Here is a 21,892-nt window from a genome sequence, read left to right as displayed (position 1 = left end):
GTGGGAGGAATACTGGTATCATTGGTGGTGGAGAATGATTTCCTTGAGCAGGCACCAGTTACATCTCCATTCGTCCTAGCCCTCAGATTTTAGCATGTACCACATTGGAGGTTTTTTCACGGTCAGGGAAATGAGATACTTCATTGTTACTGGGTTTTGGCATATAGAATACACCACGGGTAGCTTGCTAGTCTCTGCCATGTAGGCAAGATATGCTTGGTAACCTGCCATGTTCTCCGAGAAAGAGAACTGGACAATATGAGTTGTTGTCTTATCAACAAGATCCAGTCTCTGGATCTTGGCCATTGATGGGATTACATGGCTCCAGAGGCAGTCCGGGGGTGTAACCCTTAGCTACTGGAAGATGGGGGATCTGGATGGAGGAGGCCCATTCTTGGTCCGAGCAGACTTGAATATCTCAGCCCCGGGTCCCGCACACCTGGGTTCCTCTGCCAGTTCTTCATGCATGAGGCTCCTTCAAGTGTGGTGAGAGTGGTCTTAAGCATACCTATTGCTGGTTGCAGAGGTCTTCAGCTGTCAGGTCTCTGCTCGGGGTGGTGAGGGAAACACAACCCACACCCTCCAAGGGGCCCTGGTGAGGAAAGCCAGGTGCGGCGTCAGGAGACTGTCATTTCAGAGATATTTAGACTTAATTTTAGATCGAAAAGTACACATCATTCAAACAGTTGTATGTGCTTAGTAATAAAATATTACACACATGTTCAATCACCTAAGAAAGCCCATTCTGCTCAGGGAACTAGATTTTTAATTACAGGTCTGTTTTGCCCATGTGGAATGACTGAGAATCACTATGAGTAGATATAAAACTCACTATACACACAAAGATGCACACAGGTTACTTTGAGTCATCTGTGTTGTTAATGTGTCTTGGCCATTAAACTACACTGAGACCCCTTTTATGTCCTTTACAGGAGCCTCATGAGTCTCAGCTTCCCTTCAAGTTGAACTTGTAATAAGGTGGAATGAAATCATCAATATGCTTCTCACCTCTTCCTTCAGGAGAAAAATCCTACTTACTTTCAAGGTGGTCAAAGTGCGGACAAGGCAATCCACCGTTTTCTGGAGATGTACACGGGACCGAGGTGAGAATATCAAAAGGCTCCAGTTTAATTTTCTTAATGAAGGTTTCAGGGTAGAGCATTAAACAAGACTGATACACCATCTTCCAAAAGAATTATTTTGCAAAACTTATGCCCTGGGTATGGTAAAAGGTAATATGGTAAAAACCAGACTTTTCCTTCTGGGACATTAATGTTCTAAATTTATCACTTCAAGCTGCTTTGAAATACCTTCCTAGATTGGGAATCACTGTCTGCCATAGGAGTGAGTAAGGACAACACTCAAAGAAATCAGAAGAGAAAAATAGGGAAAAAAATCAGCTCTTATACTCAGTTTGGCAACACATATACTAAAATTGAAATGATACAGAGATTAGCATGATCCTTACACAGAGATGACAGGCCAACTTGTAAAGTGTTCCATATTTTTGTTGCATTAAGAATTAACAGGGCTACTTTAAGCTAAGACAAGCCCCACAAATACTCAAAATTTCGACATAAAGATAGCAAAAATCCCCATAACAATGATCTCTCTCAATGTCAATGGACTAAGTACACCAATTCAGAGGCACAGGATGGCAGGATGAAATAGAAAACTGAACCCAACATTCTGCTGCCTGCAAGAAAAATATCTGAATAATCAAAGCAACCATGGGCTCAAAGTCAAAGGCTGGAAAACAATTCTTCAAGAAAAGAACACCTCCAAAAAGCTGCAGTGGCCATACTATTATCAGACCACGTGGACTTCAGGCTAAAGGTTATAAGAGACAGTGAAGGTCATTTCTTAATGATCATGGGATCTGTACATCAGAAAGAACTCACCCTCCTCAATGTATATGCTCCTAATGACAGACCAGAAAAATACGTAAAAACAACTTCTAATAGACTTAAAGAAAAACATTGATAGCAACACAATACTAGATGGAGATTTCAACAGTACTTTCTCACTTCTCAATAGATCAAACAGACAAAAACTCAGCAAGAAAATATTTTATTTGAGGGAAATAATGAACAACCATTGGCTTAGAGAAGAAATCAAAGAGGAAATAAAAAGATTCCAGAAAAAAATGATAACGAGGAACTATCAGAACATGTGGGACAGAGCAAAAGCAGTTCTAAGAGGAAAGTTTATAGCTCCGCCAGAATTCAACTGGAAGATAGAAAGGGCCTACAAAAATAACTTACAGCTCAAGATTTTGGAAAATACCAAGAAAAGGAGTCCAAACTAGCTAGGAGGAAAGAAATAATAAAACCTGGAGCAGAGATCAATGAGATATAATCCCAAAATACAATCCAGTAGACCAACAAAAGCAAGAGATGGTTCTTTGAGAAAATAAATAAGAGCGATAAACCACTAGCAGAACTCACAAAGAAGAAAAGAGAAAGAATCCTAATAAACCGAATCAGAAATGCAAAGGGGGACATCATAGTAGAAACTACAAAATCCATAGGATCATCAGAGATTATTTTGAGAATCTTTACAGCAGGAAATGAGAGAATCTTGAATAAATTGATAAATTACTGGATTCCAATTACCTCCCAAGGCTGAACCAAGATTTTGAAAACTCGAACCCATCACTACAAGGAAAATGAAATGATAATCAAAAGTATCCCCCAAAACAGGAGCCCAGGCCCAAATGGATTCACTAATGAAGTATTGCAAACCTTTCAAGAGGACCTACTGCCAACATTTTTTAAGATTTTCCATGAAATTGAAGAAACAGAAATACTCCCAAACAATTTCTATGAGACAAAGATCAGCCTGATACTCAAATCAGACAGAGACACCACAAAAAAGAAAATTACAGACCTATTTCCTTGATAAATCCAAAGATCCTCAAGATTATACCAGCAAAGAGAATCCAGAAACTCAACAAAAGGTCACACTCTATGACCAACTAGGTTGATCTTGGGGATGCAAGGATGGCTTAACATTCTCAAGTCAAACAACAGAATACACCATCTCAATAAAATAAAGATAAAAATCATATGACAATATCAATAGATGTAGATAAAGCATTTGAGGAGATCCAGAACCCATTCATGATGAAAAACTCTCAACAAAATGGGAGTTGAAAGTACTTTCCTCAATATAGTCAAAGCAAACTAACACAAACCCACAACAAGCATTATTCTCAATGGGGAAAAACTAAAGGCTTGGAGCAGAAATCAATGAGCTAGATTCCCAAAATAAAATCAGGCACAAAACAAGTTACCCACTCTCACCACTCCTATTCAACATAGTACTTGAAGTACTTTCCATATGATTTTGGTAAGAAAAAGATATCAAGGGCATCCAGATAAAAAAAGGAAGAACTCAAGTTTTTACTATTTGGAGATGACATGATAGTATACTTAGAAAATCCCAAAGAATCTACCAAAAAGCTCCTGGGAAGAATAGATTTTTTTACTAAAGTAGCATATTACAAAATCAATATCCAGTAGTCCATGGCTTTCCAAATACTATTAATGAAAGAGAAAAAAGAGATAGGCGAAAAGCAATCCCATTCACAATAATAACCTCAGAAAATCAAGTATATTAGAATCAACTAAAAAGGTTAAGGACCTATACCAAAAAAACTCTACAAAACACTACTTCATGAAATAAAAGAGGATATGAGGAAATGGAATCACATCCCATGCTCATTGATTGAGAGGATTAACACTGTCAAAATGGCAATACACCCAAAAGCGCTATAAAGATTTAATGCACTTTCTATAAGGATACCCATAACATTTTTCAAAGAAATAGATTAAATCCTCTTGAAACTCATACACAACAATAAACTCCCATGATGAGCTAAAGCAATCTTTGGTAAAAAGAAGAAGGGAACAGCTTCCACAACTTCGAACCCTACTACAAAGTCGTAGTAATCAAATTAGCATGATATTCAGATAAAGACAGGCCTCAGATCAATGGAATATAGTCAAATATCCTGACGCTGGCCCTCAGATTATTATTACCTAATGTTTCATAAAGGCTCAATAAATATGAAGTTTCCCAACAAGTGCTGCTGGGAAAACTGGTCAGCAACATGCAAAAAAAATTAACTCAGACCTCTTTATAGTGCCAGGCACAAAGTCAGATCAAATGAATTAAAGACCTCAATATCATACCTTAATTCTTAAGATATATGGAGAAAAATGTGGGAAGATCCCTCCATGACATTAAAGCTAAGGGAAACTTCTAGAATGATACACCACTGACCAAGGAAGAGGAAGTGAAGATAACCAAATGAGACTACATTAAACCAAGAAGTTTCTGCAACTCAGAAAAAATGGTGACCATGCTAAAAAGACAGTCCTCATAAAGGGGGAAAATTATTTATGCAATACCCATAAAATTAACCCCTTATTGTATATAACCCAAGATATATATGGCACTTGTAGAACTTCATGAGAAAAAGACATTCAACCCCACCAAAACATGAGGAGAAGAAATGAACAGAAACTTCCTCAAAGAATAAATACAAATGACCAAAAAACAGAGGTAAAATGTTCTACATCATGAATCATCAGGGAGATACAAATCAAAACAGCAATGAGATATCTCACACCACAGAGATTGACACACATCAAAAAGAACAAGAGCAACCAATGTCAGCATGCAAGTGGGGAGAAAGGGTCTCTTCTTCACTATTGGTGGGGATGCCGATTGGTTCAGCCTTTTTGGAAAACAATATGGGCATTTCTCAGAAAGCTACAAATTGAGCTTCCATGAATCCAGAAATACCACTTTTGGCAATATACTCCCGGGCCCCAAAACACACAGCAGAAATGCTATCTGCACTTCTATGTTCATTGCAGCACTATTCACAATAGTGAGAATCTGGAAACAACTTGTATGCCCAAGAATTCTCAATGATTAGTTAGAGAAACTATGGTATATCTAAACAATGGAATACTATGCAGCTGTTAGTGAAAATGAAGTTATCAAGTATGCTTATAAATGGATGTACATGAAGAGTATCATGCTGAGTGAGATGAGTCAGATGGAGACAGACAGATATAGGATTACATTCATTTGTGGGATATGAAAAAACATAACTTTAGATTAATACCTTAGAACAGTAGAAATAAGGGCCAGGATGATTGGTCCACTGTTAGAAGCCTACCTTATGGGCTGGGGGAGATGGCAGTTGGGATCGAGAAGAGACCACTATGACAAAGATAGTTGGAAATGATCATGCTGGAAAAGAACTGTGAAGTGAAAATAGGTAAAGGAAGAGACATGGTAACCTCTCAGTTCCTGTGTTGTAAACCATGATGCCTGAAAAGGGAGAGATCGGTAGATAGGTAGATAGGTAGAAGAAAGGGAGAGACAGGGGGCGGGGGTGAGGAGAGAGAGAGGGAGAGAAAGGATTTCCGGGGGAAAACTGGGGACACTGTAGGTGGGAAATGTTCACTGGTGGAGCAATGGGTCTTGGAACACTGTATGACTGAAACCTACTCATGAACAGCTTTGTATCTCTTTATGTTCTAGTGATTCAGTCAATCACTTGTGGCGATTCAGTCAATCACTCAATCAATCAATAAGTAAATAAATAAAAATCAACTCTTTGGGCCCAACCATACCTAGAGGGCACTCCAGCTTTATAGGCACATGAATCAAGTATCTTCTTAGTTTAAAATGAGTGTGGTATGAGTTTGTCACTTTCAAACATAAGAATTCTGATTAATCACCATGGAATGTTTGTTTAATATAATGTTTTCTGAATAATTTTTATGAGACAAGATCTGTGAATAAAACCTTCAAGTGAAGAAAACAACATTCAATTATTTCTGTCACTTATTCATTTATTCAATTATTATTATGGAGAATAGGATTCAGGTGAGAAAACGAGAAATCTTTTACTTTAGCATGAACCTCTAATGTCTGGACTGCAAATTTCTAACATCTTTAGAATGGCTATAATATAGCTAGTTCTGCTTGAGAAATAATTGACTTCTGTCCAATATTCTGAATTTTGCCTTATTGTGTGGCCTGAATAAGTACTTCTATGAATAGAAATTATTAATTATCATTAGAAGCCATTTGAATGTTAACAATAGTTGTGATTTATATTTTAATCTAATTACTTTTTCTAAAAGAGATAAATTTGGATGTGGCAGATTGAATCCAATTGAGTCCTGAAGAGGTCAGGGAGTAAATGAAAATTATAGGAAGAATTTGATGAATTGGAGGAGGGGAAGGGCTTAAAGGCCAACATATTTCACCACCTGAATTTAATAAAATTTATTTATTACGTTATCATAATGAATGACAGCATCACTTGGTACAGTAGTTCAGGTGAAATATAGGATTTTTCTAAGAACACACACACACACGGATACATGCACACATACTCATTCTCTCTCTCTCTCTCTCTGTCTCTCTCTTACACATGCATGCATGAATTCTTATAAACTCAACATTCTCACACAATAGCACTCATAAACACACACACTTATAATCTCTTCCCATCTTTCCACCCTCCCCTGCAGTCCACACCACCCCTGATCCCTATTTCCAGCTACTTAAATACATGCTACCCATCTACAGTTTTCATCCAAGCAATTGCTAAAGAAACAACAAAAGTGTTCATGTGTGTACAGATTTACTCATTTTATTTTGCCTCTTTTATATACCTTAGGCCTTCAACATTTTAAAAACGCAATACTGTTTACTATAGAATATACCACTGCCACCCCTAATATCTACAAGCTACTAGAGAAAAATAAATCATCAAAGAAGCTACACAACAGTCCTGAATTTTCTTGTTTGGTATCAATTAACCTCTAACAAGTTTTATAATAGGTTGGGTCCAAAATGCTGCTGCGTGTCAGTATTTCCTAGGGCACTATCTTGAGAATCCAAGTATGGAAACCCTTGCTCATAGCATTGTCACTCCCGGTGTGGGTGTGGGCAGCAGCATTGATGGTATCTGACCACTTTTTTTTATGCATTGCCTCACTTTTTATTCTTTTAATGCTTACTACTGAAACACCATGAGGTACAGTTGTAGACTTACAAATTTTTGTGCTTGGGTTTCAGTTATACAATGATCCAGTACCCATCCCTCAACCAGTGCCCATTCTCTGACATTTACATTTTTTTTTAAATTTTTGTTAGTGAAACACCATGAGGTACAGTTATAGATTTACATATTTCTGTGCTTGGGTTTCAATTGTACAATGATCAAATACCCATCCCTCCAGCAGTGCCCATTTTCCACCACCACGGGTCCCAGTGTCCCTCCACCCCCTATCCCCCCATCCCACCATGCCTTTGTGGCAGGGCATTCCCTTTTGTTCTCTCTCTCCTTTTGGGTCTTGTGGTTTGCAAAAGAGGCATTGACTGGCAATCATGTCGGTCTTTACTCTACTTTCAGAATGCTTCTCCAATCCTGGGAGGATCCTCCAAACACCCTTTATTTGGTGCTCCTTACTCTATATGAGCTCCCTTTCCCCCTAGAATGTGTGGCTGGATTCCAAACCATGGAGCAAAACTCCTGGTATTAATCTCACTGGCCAATTTTTGAATGAAAGCTGGTGTCTCTGGTCCCATGCCAAACAATTTAAACAAGCATCTGCAATAAAGATTCCCCACTTATTTTGTGAAATGAGGGTCTTTCTTAAGAGCCTTTCAGACTGGAGTGATAGCTCACTGGAACGACTGTGGACTTTGCCTGCAAAAGAAACAGATTCATTTCCTGGCACAACATAGTACCCTGAGCAACACTGGAAGAGACCCTTGAGCCAAAGCAGCACCTGAACATGACTGAATGTGTCCCCAAAGAACCAATAACCATCAGAACATCTAGTTAGAGTAACCGTCAACAAAATAGTGCCTCTTTTCTCCATTCATAATACTCAAAATTCTGACTGCAGTATCATTAAGAATACTAAAGAGTTCCCGTAAATTTTATTCTTCTTCACATATATTTACTCTAAAATAATTTAGATTTCGTTTTAAACTACAGGTAAAAAAGTAAAATTATAACTTTTTTAAAAAATTAAAAATAACGCCTATACATAGCCAGGTACGACTCAAAAGAGAAAAAAGCAATCAAGCAAGCAAGAAAGAAAGAAAGAAATTAAAAATTAAAAACAATGTTGTTTACAGTGCTAAGGATCAATCACAGATCATCATACAATGGAAGGCAAATTCTGAATCACTGAGTTATAACCCTGTTCTTAAATATATACAAAGGTCTTATTTGATGTCTCATTACATTTTCTCTTTTTATTAAAAAATGCTTTTTGTAGTAGACCTGATTGCCACCTTACCTCCTACTTCATGCCCTTTGCTTCTCTTGTATATTTTAAGATACATATTATATTTTAATATAAATAAATATATATAAATACTTATAAAATATTGTATATTTTAATATATATATCTTATATATTATAAGACCCAGTTGTCACCTTATCCTTCCTAAATCCATGCTTTCCTTTGACAGACTTTCCAAGATCATGTATGGCTTCCTTTAACTTGGCAAAAATGGAAACCTTATTTTCTGTATGCTCTCACGCTAGAGGTGATGATGTTTTTGATCCTGGAGAAGTCTTTTCTGGGGAGTTTTCTGGCTGTTTCTACTTGACTTCAAAATATCTAAAGGTAAGTCATCATCTTTTTTTTTTTTGCGTTTTTGGGTCACACCTGGCGATGCACAGGGGATACTCCTGGCTCTGCACTCAGGAATTACTCCTCACGGTGCTTGGGGGGACCATACAGGATGCTGGGAATCTAACCTGGGTAGGCCGTGTGCAAGGCAAATGCTCTACCTGCTGTACTATAGCTCCAGCTCCCCCCCATCCCCATAATTCATCATCTTGAGGGCCTCAGATTTTTACATTTGATTTAGAAACTTCATCTTTACATTGACACAGTAAATTGAAACCACAAAACCATTGAATGGCATGTTATAATTGTAGCAGCCATGAGCAAACATTGATAAACCATAAGTTGGCATAAATGAATTCTGTCTCAGAGGCTTCACTTCTGAGGATCCCTGTCTGTTACATATCCCAGGATCAGAATCTACATCAGGTCATCAGTAGAAATTGTCCAACCGAAAGCTAGCCATCCACTGGGATCAGAATCCTTGATCCATCTAACTTGTAATTTTTCATTCATGACTTGTTGACCTTGTTTCAGTTGGAGACATCCAGAGCATCAACTCAGCTTTCCAGTAATTTCCACAAGAAATCCAAATACCTAAGAATGTTATCATTTCTTATGCCACTGTTAAAGATTTTTTTGGAATCCCACGGTAAGATACTATCATAAATGTTATAATATTACTGTTCTCCATAGTCCAGATATCCCGAAAGAACTCTCTACCCTTCTCACTCCAAGTGCAGACTCCCGTTTAAGATATCCTGAGCATACTTCTAATAGTGTCACTCAGGTTCTCCCCTAAAGTGCACAAGTTAAGTTCGTACCACTCCAAGTTCTTATTCCTAAACTACCAGAGTCGACTTTGTCCTCAAACTTGTGTTCTCCCTTGAAGAAATACCGTGCTTCCTTTCTCCACATCTCTCTTTGCTTGCTTTGTTAAACGAGTGTTCTCTCTTGAACATATATTCCATTCCACCCTACACCTGTTTCACAAGTTTCTAAGTGTTTTTCAGTAAAATCTATTTTGCTTCATTAAACTGAAAATTTTAAAACACCAGAGCATTGTTAAAACCAATATTTGTATCTTTAAATGACAAATTTTGAAAATGAAAGGTGGTAAAGCAATGGAATACTACTCAGTTGTATGAAGTGAATTCTTCTTATTATTTGTATAAAAATGGATAACATGAGGATATTATGGTTAGTGTCATAAACCAGGCAGAGAAAGATAGGCATCATACAATTTCATGCATATGTGGCATATGGAGAAAACAAATTAAAAGAATAAAATGTGACAGACAAACGTCTAAATCATTATTTATATTCTATGATTTATAATTCAATTAATAATGGTTTGTCATACACATAATTCCAACATGACACTCCTCATTCTCTCAAAAAATAACCCCTTCCTCTCCCCAAACCCCCAGAATCCCTCCTTCCCAAACCCCTGACTCAATTGTGTGGATCAGTTCTCCCCTTACATTGCCCTTGAACCTTTGTTGCTACCTTGCTGTGTGTCTTTACATCCCATATATGAGAAAAATCTCTCTGTATCTGTTCCTTTCCTTAAGGCTAACTTTACATGCATGATATCCTCTATTTTCATCCAATGTTGAAAATTGCATAGTTTTGATCTTTTCAAAGCAATTAAAACAAACTATAGAACTATAAGACTATTTAGTTACCAGAAGGAAAGGTGTAATCAAAGTGGAAAAATTGAACAATGGTGAATGACAGAGTAGGCCTTTCAGTGGTGAGTGTAATGTGATACATGCATGTTGATTCTGCATAATCCTAAAATTTAAGCAGTTCTATAAAGTAATTATAAATAACAAAAAAGTATTTAAATAATTGACATTTATCTATGGTTTTGACATATCTTTTGTGTCAAACTATCAGAAATAAAAATAAAGTGAGATAGAGATATGGTGTATCACTATACTTTTAAATAAGAGAAGTGATGAAAATTTCTCTGTCTTGATTAACTGTCATATAAATTGATTCCATAATCAAATTTATATACTCAAGGAAAAATAAAAGTCAACCAACTTAATCTTTTGCCTTCACTCAGGTTCCCATCTATTGATCTCTGGCAGACAAAACAATTTTTATTTTATTTTATTTTTAAATTTTATTAGTGAAACACCATGACGTACAGTTGTAGATTTACCAATTTTTGTCCTTGGGTTTCGATTATACAATGATCAAATGCCCATCCCTCCGTCATTGCCCATTTTCCACCACCATGGATTCCAGTATCCCTCCCACACACATCCACCCATACCACCATGCCTCTATGGCAGGGCATTCCCTTTTGTTCTCTCTCTCCTTTTGGGTGTTGTGGTCTGCAAAAGAGGTATTGAGTGGCAATCATGTTCAGTCCATAGTCAGAATTTTATTTTCAAGAGATTTCTTGGCAGAGATTTGGCATTCTTTGCTAGCAACCAACTCATTTTCTTCTGCTTTTTTTTCTAGAAATATATATTTATACTAAGACTGACTAGTCATGGCACCAAATGACAAATGTCCCCGTTTTTACTTCAGTTCTATTGACTAATTATATATTATTTGCAGTGGATAGAAAATAACTGCCCAAAATTCTTGGGGTAATGGAAAATGTTTATTCTTCCCTTAGTTTGGAAAATCCCTGTCACTAGTATAGTGACATTCATCGATATTTGCAAACACAATGATTAATAAGAGGTAAACCATGACTGCCACTTCAAGGAAGAATGGGTCTTCAGCAGACATCTTCTTTTGCAGAAGGATACCTCTGGCCTGGGTGTGGGTAAAACAAGAGAGCTGTGAGCTACTGGCAGTTAATACATGCTCTGAGGCTATGTGGTGACACTGCTGAGAAATGTAGAGAGCCCTGATTAGGTAGGGTCATGGGGGTAATGGAATGATGAAAAGAAAGCAGAGCAACAGGACAAGGTGATAGATTCCTTTGTATAAAAGTTTTCATCTCTATTGTACTAATCTGTGAAAAAGAGAACCAGCTTCTTATCATTCTTTCTGGCAATATATTATACTTAAATAGTGCTTCAGGAAAAAAATGGTACCCTTGTTAGTTGATATAGCCTGAGTATCTGTGAGGTCTTTGAACTCTATGTATACACTGCTGATGACTTAAACCAATCTCACTATTTAACTACCTAAACTGCTGTGGTCTCACCATTTAACTCTCTAAACTCTGATGGCTCCAAATCTTCTAAGATCAACTTTTATCTCTTCCATGATATCCAGGATTCTCTTCCCAACCTTCAACTCTCCCTTTCTTTCTCCATCTCTCTACCAACTATGCTCTCCATGCCAAAATTTGCTAAGACAAGCTTTCTTGAAATATAGACATAAGTTGACTTCTATTTTTTTAACATTTAGGGAATTTTGATTTACAAAGTCATTTATAATCGAGTTTTGTCATACAATATTCCAATTCTAATCACACCACCAGTGTCTTCATCCCTCGACCAACAAATGACCCATTTCTCCCAGCATTCCCACTGATTTCCTTGACGAACACATTTTGAAGTTTAACTATTGTACTTTGGGTTCCATACTTACAGTGGTTTTGGCATTGGTGGTTAAGATATACACCTCAACTTTTTCATGCTGGCCTTCCTAGATCAATGCCAATTTATACCATGTAGGGAAAATATATTAGAACAAAACATTAAGCTCCAATTTTTTTCCTTTTTTTCTTTTTATTAGTGAAACACCATGAAGTACAGTTATAGATTTACAATTTTTGTGCTTGGGTTTCTATTATACAATGATCAAATACCCATCCCTCCACCAGTGCCCATTTTCTGCCACCATGGATAATATCCCTCCCACCTCCACCCCCAACCCATCCCACCCTTCCTCTGTGGCAGGGCATTCCCTTTTGTTCTCTCTCTCCTTTTGGGTGTTGTGGTCTGCAAAAGTGGCATTGCGTGGCAAACATGTTCAGTCCATAGTCTACTTTCAACATGCATCTCCCCTCCTGGTTGGATCCTTCAAACACACTTTATTTGGTGCTCGTTTCTCTATCTGAGCTGCCCTTTCCCCTAGAATGCCCGGCTAGCCTCTAAGCTATGGAGTAATGCTCCTGGTGCTGATCTCAGCTATTCTTCGGTATTAATCTCGTATTTTGTTACTTTATATTCCCCAGATGAATGCAATCTTTCTATGTCTATCCCTCTCTTTCTAACTCATTTCGCTTAGCATTATACTTTCCATATTGTACCACTTGTATGTAAATTTTATGACTTCATCTTTTCTAACAGCTACATAGTACTCCATTGTATAGATGTACCAAAGTTTCTTTAACCAGTCATCTGTTCTTGGGCATTCAGGTTTCTTCCAGTTTCTGGCTATTGTATAGAGTGCTGCAATGAACAAACAATTTCAGATGTCACTTTGACTATACACTTTTGCCTCTCTGGGATATATTCCCAGGAGTGCTATTGATGGGTCAAATGGGAGTTCAAGTTCTAATTTTTTGAGAATTGTACATACTGTTTTCCAGAAGGACTGAACCAGTCGACATTCCCACCAACAGTGAAGGAGTGTCACTTTCTCGCCACATCTGTGCCAGCATTGGTTGCTTTTGTTCTTTTGAATGTGGGCCAGTCTCTGAGGTGAGATGGTATCTCATTGTGGTATCTCATTTTGATCTGCATCTCCCTGATGATTAATTATGTAGAGCATTTTCTCATGTGCTTTTCAGTCTGCCAGGGGGTTGTCCTGTCCAGTTCACACTATTTTCTTTTCGATCAGAATTGTTTAAAGATTATTTGATAATCATTTGATAATTATTTGATAATTATTTGATTATTTGATAAATTTGGAGCTTAATGATCTGTTCTCATGTATTTCCACTACATGGTGTCAGTGGGCATTGATCCAGGAAGGCCAGCATTAAAAATTTGCGGTGTATGTCTTAACCACCAATGCCAACACTACTGTAAGTATGGAACCCAAAGTACAATAGTAAAACTTCAAAATGTGTTTGTCAAGGAAATCGGTGGGAATGCAGGGAGAAATGGGTCATTTGTTGGTGGAGGGATGCAGACACTGGTGGTGAAAATTCTCTACATCATTAATCATCAGGGAGATGCAGAACAAAACCACAATGAGATTCCATCTCACACCTCTCTCAGGTGTGAGAGAGAGAACACAGGGGATTGCCCTGCCACAGAGACAGGGGGGATGGGGGGATGGGGGTGGGAGGGATATTATCCATGGTGGTGGAAAATGGGCACTGGTGGAGGAATGGGTATCTGATCATTGTATAATTGAAACACAAGCACAAAAAATTGTAAATCTACAACTGTAAAAAAAAAATAAAATAAAGGGAAAAAAATAAAAAAAAAAGAAAGCAAGAGATTGCAGCCTAAAGAAGAAAGGATTATACTAGGCACCCTTTATGTACTCCTGTCCCTAGGAAAATCCATCTTTGGGAAAAGTATGTATTTTACACCATTAACTTTTGAATTTTGTGGGACTGGACATTTTTATTTCAGAATGGATACTTCTTTTATAACCTAATCCTTTAAAAAACTATAGAAGTCACAACTTCATCACAGTCTTCAGCAGAAGATTTCCAATACATATTGTCTAAAGGACCTCTAAGAGATAAAAATAAATACACACTCAATCACGATTTGTATGAGTTATGCTTGTTCAACACATTGGTTACACAGGAAAGCAAAATATTGGTACTTTTGTATCCAGGTAATGAGTGTTTTACTGTTCAAGCAGAAAAATGGCCCAGAATATTCCTTGGAATCTTTTTGGGTCTTAGTTCTCTTATGCTAAGAAAAAAAAACCCTTCCTTTTTTTGGTTGTTGTTGTTGTTACTGTTAAAAGTTAAATAAGAGGTTTGATCAGGCATCCTCATATTTTGTGCTATGAATTATAAATACTTCTTATCATATATGTTATCTGCTGTGCCTGTAATAAAAGAGACTTAATTCTAAAAAAAAAGAAAATGTAATGGTGTTGACTAGATTATATCAAGATCATTTTTAGCTATACGTTTCGATGATTCATCCTTGATTCACTGATTGATACTTTGAAATGTCCCAGTTCATTCACATTCAGAGAAGTCATTTATTTTCCTAGTATTGATGTGTACAGGGAATTTGTCACAAAATTCTTTATATAAAGTATATTGAGGGACTCAATGATAATGTTTTATTACAATTTTGCAAAGAATTAAAAAAATACACTTTTAAATGATTTTCTTGGTTCTATATATAAAAGCTAAAGTACAAAAATTAAGGTTAACTCAATATTTTCTAAAGTTGTTACATTAGTATTTGAAAAGAAATTTTAAAAGATTCAGGGAGATGGGATGGGAAAAAGTCATGGATCCTTAAAGATCAGAAGAAGTCTTTGGGTATGTGGGGCAGGGGAGTGTCTAGGAAAGTTGAGATCACACTCAGCTATGTGATCTAATCTCTATATATCTAATCTCTGAATTAGATACCAATGATATATCCTCACAGATGTATTCATATGACTATCATGTACACTAGTGAGACCAAGGGAAATAATTCTTAGCATTGACATTCTTGGAAACGGAAGTAATAATCAGGTTTTTATGATTAAGTTGTTATGATTCCATAAGCAGTGTTTGTTTCCTTAACCAAACTGGAATGTCTTTAAAAGACCAAATATAGGAAACTTAATTCACATTTAATTTAATATAGATAATGCTGAATTTACAGGTTAAATAGAGATATCTTTTCAAAAGTCTTTCAGAGACACTGTCCTTTACTTGTTTTATTAGGAACTGAATGTGGTAACCTATAAAATCTAATTCCATCTGTAGTCCTCCCTACTTTGTTTCTACCAATTCAAATAAACTTCACTTTAGACCTAGTTTTCAGTAATCTCAACTAAACTTATAGTAAAAAAAACATTCTTAATCATTAAAAATCATTTCTAATAAAACATTTAATTAAAAAGTTTAATGCAGGCAAATACTGTTTTAATCTTTAAAGTAAATTGAAAAATCAGAATAATACTTGGTAAAGCATAGAAACATAGCAAAAAATAGATGGTATATATCTTATTTGCAAATTGGTAACTGTAACACATTGTCCTTTTCCATTTCAAGGATGAGATGAATCCATAGAGTAGATTTGTTCACGAACAATACTATATTCTCTCATGGATGCGTATTTAAATACTTGCCAATGTGCCTGTTTCTCAACGTTTTGAGTACTATAGTCCTCTTTTCTATTGTTAGATCTTTCTCTTGTTTATTTTTAGTTTATGTTCCAATTTTTTTATTTTTAATTTTTAAATTTATATTAGTGAGATACCATGAGGTACGGTTGTAGACATATGAATTTTTGTGCTTGGGTTTCAATGATAAAATGATCAAATACCCATCCCTCCACCAGTGCCAATTTCCCACCACCAGGGATCCCAGAATGCCTCCCACCCACCATCCCCTCATCCGACCCTGACTCTGTGGGAGGGCATTCCCCTTTGTTCTCTCTCTCCTTTTAGGTGTTGTGGTTTGCAAGAGGCATTGAGTGACAATCATGCTTGGTCTATATGTACAGCACTCTCTCCCATCCTGGGAGGATCCTCCCAACACCCTTTTTATAACTTCCCATTCTTTCCCAGGCCATACTTCAACCCCCAGCCCCTCCCCAAAACAACCACATTTGACAGCATCTCAAACTTCAGAACTTTTATTAACAACCAATTAACTACGATGCATCTCTTCAATTTGTTAAAAATTTATTAGAATAAACCAACTGTGTATGGTATTTCTGTGTTTGTCTAAGGCAACCATCTGGTACCTCAAGTGGAACCTACCATTGCAGCCACTCACATTACGTAGCCATAGTAGAGAGAGATGTCCATCTCTTTTTCTCTCTCAATAAAGAACTGCACTTTCCCCAAAGAGGTGTGTTTGGCAGCATTCTCACGCTCCTGCTGAGCCTTCCTTTTCATAGCCTCACGCTCTGGTCTCTGCTCTTTGGTGATGGGCTTTGACACGACTGGCTCGGGAACATTGGGCTTTCTCCATGGAATCGGTTGGAAACGGAAGTCTTGAAGGAGAAACTGACTCTGACCTTTGGGTGGAGACTGGCGCTTGTTCACAGAGACAGGAGGAGCCTCCCTCTGGAGAGAAGTGCTAGCTGTTGTCTTGTAGGGAGCAGGTTTAGAAGCTGCATCCTGAGGAAAGGGCCGGCTAGTAAGGTTCAGCAAACCTGGTCGAGATGGGTTGGTTGAAATGGACTGAGCAGGTTTGGCAGGACCATGCAAAAATGCAGTGGTTGGCCGGGAAGAATTGGCAGCAGTTGGCTGAGCTGCATTGGTAGAGCCGGGCTTGGCAGAGTGAGTTGCAGCAGGACGATGTGAGGCCACAGACTGTGGTCTCCGAGGAACAGGTCGAGCTTGAGGCCTCTCCATGGTCAGAAACGGCAAAGGTACCAATTTGACCTTCCCAGGAGGTGGCAGCTCAGACTGGGGTGGAGATAAGCGTTTTTCAGGAGGGCTACTTGGTTTCTGTGCTTTGACCTGAGTTTTCTCAAGGCCTTTTCCATCCCGGGTAGCACCTAGCCATGGCTTGACAGCTGAGGATGGCTTGACATCTTTGGGGTTCTTGGAGCTAGCCAGGACCTGGGAGGAAGAGATTCCAGGTTTTGGATCACTCTTCTTCCCCAGAGCATGAAACACTTGCACAGACTCCAGCATGTGCATGCCTAGGCAGCTGCGGGGCTTTTTAAAGGCCTCTTGACAAAGCTCACGTTGACTTTTCTTGCGTTTCATCTTGCCAATGGTGGGCTTTTCTTCTGCCTTGACCTTGTTCCCTGGATGCTTACACTCCTTAGCTTTCTTAGAGTTTACTCGGGTGTTTTCTATCTTCTCCTGCCCATGGCTCTTTGTCTTGCTGATCCTGCTGGATGCAGCTTTCTGTGGTTTGCTGTTAGTTTTGGCCGTGGTCACAGGACACCTATCACTGACTGCAGCATTACGAACAATCCCCGCTCCCTCTAGCAAGCATTCTTGGATTTTTGGCTGGATTTTGGCCTTGGGTTCTCCCTCAAGAGGTTCAGAAACCTCCTTTTTGTTCTTCCGTGTTGGATGGGAGGTCCCCTTAGCGCCACTTGAATTTTCATGCACCTGCTTCAGAGTGATGGTGTCAGTGGTGTTCATTACCTGCAGATCTTTGCATTGTTCTAGGTCGACTGGGATCTGGTAGGTCTTCAGAGATTTTGAGAGCCCCGTTTTCATCTTGTCAAAATTCTTAACTTTTTGTTCCTGAGTTGGAGTTGAGGTCAGCTCCTGGTTAGTTTGGGCTGCAGATATCATGGGAACTTCCTGAAGCTCAGGTGGTGGATTCCTCTCATGTCTTTGAATCCTGCTACTGCATGATGGGGGCATTTCTGAAATTTGTGTCAGACCCAATGTAGGACCTGAAGCTTGCGATGGCAGGGAAGTCTCCATCCCCAGGTAATTCATCACTAAAAAGGAACCAAGGAAGAAATCAGTCCCTGGGAAATGAGATATTCCCTCCACACAAGTAGTGGTGCAACAACAGTGCACCTACCAGCCATAGGCAAGGCATTGTTACTGGCTATTCTAAGGATAATGGACAAGGCCCTGTGCTACAAGTGGAGGTAAATGTTGCCGTTCTTACTGTTTGTCATGTGGTGCTGCTGTTTGTGGTTCTATTTGTATTTGAAAGAGTTTCAGTGTAAACTGCACTTAAAAATAAGAGACTTGGAACAGAAGGATAGTCCATTTGGTAAGGCACTGGCCCTGCGCACAGCTGACCTCAGTTTGATCTTTAGTATCACGTATCATCTCCTAAGCACCTTCAGGAGTGATCCCTAGCACAGACCCAGGAGTAATCCCTGAGCGGTACAGGCTATGACCCAGATTCAACCTGCTCCAAACTAAAGCTTTTTTTAAAAAAAATAAAATAAAAATAGATATTTTTAAACCATGAAGTTCCATACAGAGCTTAGCATTGTAAAGCAGTCTAGTCTCAATGTATTTGATTTCTTGAAAAAATAATAGGACGTTCATGTCATGGAATAGGAGTATGAATGATATAATCTCGGTGTATTTCACTTAAATACCACCTGTCTATGGAGAGTTTTCCTCTATTTTGACCCCAATTTTTGAATTTTGTTTCCCTTCTCTTAGTTTTACTCACCTTGAAAACTCGATTCTGTGATGGGTTGAGCAGACAGAGAGAAGTCGATTCCAGAGGAGGAGGCTGGTGGTTGGTTATTTGGGGGCTGGACCCCCTTGAGAACCATAACCATTTCTCGCGATGAGTTGCTGTAAGTTTGGGGGGCAGAGCCCTTTTGCCCTCTGTATGTCATGGAGTCATCGAACTGCGGGCCGGAAAGGAGAGTTCCCAGAGTGCCTTGATGATAGTAATACACCTGGCTTCCTTCCTGGTAGGGAAGTGACAGGCTTTGACTCTGATGTGGAACCAGAGATGGTGTTCTCGCAACAAGACTGGCAGAAAGTGATGGGTACACAGACACCGTGTTGTTGGTATCTAGGATTTTCTCATAGCGAGCTGCCATAGACATGGAAGAGACAGCGGGGTCTTGGTCAAGGACAGTCACAGAAAAGTCTCCCATGGAAGACTTCTCTTCAGCACTTCCTGCAATATCCCATTCCAAAACACTCGGGTAGGAAGCAGCTGAGGTGGATATATGACTCTGGTGAAACACTCCAGACAGCATTGCTGTGCTGAAATGTTGGTAAAGATAGGCACTACCCATCAGTGGTTGGAAAGAGGTGCCAGAGGCTGAGGGCAGGAGCCAAGCAGAACTACCAGCTGGAGCAGATACTCTGGAGTAGTTGCAGACACTTCCTGTTTGGGAAGCTGCATCATTCACCACGGGAAGGGAAAGCTGCAGAGTATGTGCAGTTCCCAATACAGATGGATTTTGAAAATTTTCTGTAAGGAACAAGAGGGTGATGAAAAAAATCTGTGAGACTAATAATCTCCTTCAACGCTGAGAGGAACAATCTGAACTTAAAATTTAAGCCATCGAGATGCTTCTAGTACCAACAGTCAACTGAGTTTCCAAAATTCCAACCACTTGGGGTGATTCAAAGCCTGGAACCTTTGGGCACTTTGTGTATTTGGTATCGTGCTCTCAAAGTAAACACAGAACTGTAGAAGAACCAGGTGATCGTGTCTGTACCTGGATTTCTTGCTTACAGATAGTTTCTCCTTAGCTTGCTCTCCTATTGACTCCTATGCTATTTCCTAGAATGGAAGCTTTTCCAAACTAGGAAGTCTAAGAGAATGGGAAACATTCTCTGGACAAGAAGAAACCTGAGGCCCAGAGATGGCAAAGAGATTTCCTATATTCCAATAATTTTTATTGGGCGGGGCGTGGGGTGGTGTAGAGTGTGGACCAACAACTGACAGTGATCTTGGGTTCTTCTTGGCTCTGCACTCTGGAGTGACCCCTTAGAACATTTGCGAGAGTGTATGCCGTGACAGAGATTCAACTGGATTGGCTGTGTACAAGGCAAGTGCCTTATCCCCTCCAGTACTGTCTCTCTCTGTCCCTTATGAATTTCCAGGTTACACAACCTAAAGCATGTGGACTTTTGGCCAGGACCCTGCATGATCAATACAAGGCCAGAAACCGGAAGGAAGATACCTTACGTTAAGATAGGCATTTGTGGTCTTTGCAACTATTACCATTCTAATCATCAGGTTTCCATTTGACTTGTGCGATGAGTACCTGTTACTTACGGTTCACATACGACTTAATCTTGTTGATGCATTGAAGGTTACCCTCATTTTTGATCCACTTCAAAAATGACTGCTTGAGTCTTTCCCAAGAAATGTTTTTGGAAGGAAAACTTTATTGAAACTCTGTGTCTTAAGTTGTTTATCTACAATGTAGTTACTAATAATTCTAAGAATAATAATGCCTACATAAATATAATTTTTCTATTTCATATGATTTACATAGGAGGAAGGGTAAAGAAAACATCATGAAAAATATGTATCGCAGAACTGAAAATGAAGTATATATATATTAACGAAATCTGGGCTCTGCAGCAAGCAGCATAGTACAGTAAGTTATGGAGAGCAGATCCAAGAGTCGGCCTTGAATAACAGTGGATGTGGTCCCAAATAAAACCAAATAAAACAGTACAATAAGGTTATTAATAAATCGTTACACATATGTAATATGAAGAGAGTATTCTATTTTAGAAAAAAACTGCTAGCCAAAAAATGGAATAGAAGGTGATTTTTGAGTGCACACTTTACCAGTCCATTAAAGAGAAAGGATTTATCAGTAATTACATAACAAAAAGAAAATAGGAATAAACGTGATTGTATTTCATAGACAAGAAATGTTTTAAATGAGGAAAATACAGAAAGAAACTTCGAAAGTACAAAAAAAATTATTCTCATGAGTACCTTTGAATATTAACCAGCAAACAACACGTGTTAAACATAGCAGAGGATTTCACTTGATCACACAAGAAACAGAAAAGACCATTTAAAAAGTGATCACAAAATATTGCAAATTTACTTTCAACCCCTAGATTAGAATTAGCTTTATCAACCAGGAAAACGTTCTTCTCAATGTTTAATAAATGAGCACCAAAATCCAACAAAATATCTTTAATGTAGGAAAACTCATAATTCACAAATATGACAAAAACGTGTAATTAGACATGTGAGACTTGGTTTTTCTATTTCCTCTTAGGATCTAAAAACAGAAGTTGACTATTATCAAAAGACTCTCAGGTTAGGAAGAAAAAAATCACATGAAATAATATTTGTAAAGATGACAAGCAGCTTTAACCTGGAACCTACTTACCACACAAATGAATCAAATCTCCTGATTCAAGTTAGAATATACCATTTTTTTTATTTTAACAGGCAGCGCGTACATGTACTTAAAAACCAGAACGTAATAAAAACATTGAAGATTCTGTGTCTTCCACCGCCCTAGATAAGCACTATTAGCTATTTATGGGAAGCATCATTTCTGAAGCGTGTATATACTCCAAACTGTTAAGAACCAAGTACCGTGTTCTAAGAGATAATCAGGAAAAAAGCCAGCAAGGATGGCTTTCTGATAAACTGCTTTTCCTACTGGAACCCTATTCAAGGCATAGTATACTTTCTAGTCCTGGCATTTATTGAAGTAAATTGCTTTGACTTGCTCTCAGTGTATTTAGATGAGCA

The 21,892-nt window shown here is 38.3% G+C and overlaps 1 pseudogene; it reads left to right on the top strand.

Annotated features, from left to right (window-relative positions):
- The first annotated feature begins 1,412 nt into the window (after positions 1-1,412).
- LOC130025808 (uncharacterized) lies at positions 1,413-1,509 on the top strand (annotated as a pseudogene).
- Positions 1,510-21,892: the final 20,383 nt, after the last annotated feature.

The sequence above is a fragment of the Sorex fumeus genome, unplaced genomic scaffold (genome assembly GCF_029834395.1).
Source record: "Sorex fumeus unplaced genomic scaffold, SorFum_2.1 ptg000032l, whole genome shotgun sequence".
In the NCBI taxonomy this organism is placed as follows: Eukaryota; Metazoa; Chordata; class Mammalia; order Eulipotyphla; family Soricidae; genus Sorex; species Sorex fumeus.
Note: the sequence above shows the minus strand (reverse complement) of the source record. Positions and strands in the feature narration are given on the sequence as shown.